Raw genomic sequence first — 966 nt, 5'->3', positions numbered from 1 at the left:
AGAGAGAGAGAGAGAGAGAGAGAGAGAGAGAAATCTTTTTCATTCCCTTGAAAGAAGCTTGAACCCTATTCCATACATTTCAATGGTAGAGAGAGAGAGAGAGAGAGAGAGAGAGAGAGAGAGAGAGAGAGAGAGAGAGAGAGAGAAATCTTTTTCATTCCCTTGAAAGACTTGAACCCTATTCCATACATTTCAATGGTAGAGAGAGAGAGAGAGAGAGAGAGAGAGAGAGAGGAGAGAGAGAGAGAGAGAGAGAGAGAAATCTTTTTCATTCCCTTGAAAGAAGCTTGAACCCTATTCCATACATTTCAATGGTAGAGAGAGAGAGAGAGAGAGAGAGAGAGAGAGAGAGAGAGAGAGAGAGAGAGAAATCTTTTTCATTCCCTTGAAAGACTTGAACCCTATTCCATACATTTCAATGGTAGAGAGAGAGAGAGAGAGAGAGAGAGAGAGAGAGAGAGAGAGAGAGAGAGAGAGAGAGAGAGATCTTTTTCATTCCCTTGAAAGAGGCTTGAACCCTATTCCATACATTTCAATGGTAGAGAGAGAGAGAGAGAGAGAGAGAGAGAGAGAGAGAGAGAGAGAGAGAGAGAGGAGAGAGAGAGAGAGAGAGAGAGAGAGAGAGAGAGAAATTCTTTTTAATCCCCTTGAAAGAGGCTTGAACCCTATTCCATACATTTCAATGTTTAAAACATGTCTATTCAACTCTAAGGTAAACACGAACTTACATTCATAAGCACACACTAATGTATAATTAATGCATATGTTACAGGGGGCTAAAAAATCTAAAAATCACAGTTGAAAACGGCACTTAATGTCTCCCTTCACATTACAGTTTAATCTCGAAAAAATCTACATTTATCTATAATTTTTACTTTAAACAATAACAGAAGAATAGACTTCACTTATCAGAAGTAGATATATATCACAAATGCAACCATTTCAGTCTTTATTAAATAAAGTAAT

The 966-nt window shown here is 38.0% G+C and overlaps 1 long non-coding RNA gene across 1 annotated transcript; it reads left to right on the top strand.

Annotated features, from left to right (window-relative positions):
• Positions 1 to 240: 240 nt before the first annotated feature.
• LOC137638391 (uncharacterized) lies at positions 241 to 725 on the top strand. The gene is made up of 2 exons (XR_011044130.1): positions 241 to 509; positions 657 to 725. It is a non-coding gene; the product is annotated as an uncharacterized lncRNA (long non-coding RNA).
• Positions 726 to 966: the final 241 nt, after the last annotated feature.

Source organism: Palaemon carinicauda, chromosome 3 (genome assembly GCF_036898095.1).
Source record: "Palaemon carinicauda isolate YSFRI2023 chromosome 3, ASM3689809v2, whole genome shotgun sequence".
Taxonomy (NCBI): domain Eukaryota; kingdom Metazoa; phylum Arthropoda; class Malacostraca; order Decapoda; family Palaemonidae; genus Palaemon; species Palaemon carinicauda.
The sequence above is the reverse complement of the archived record's forward strand: the minus strand, read 5'-3'. Positions and strand labels throughout refer to the sequence as shown.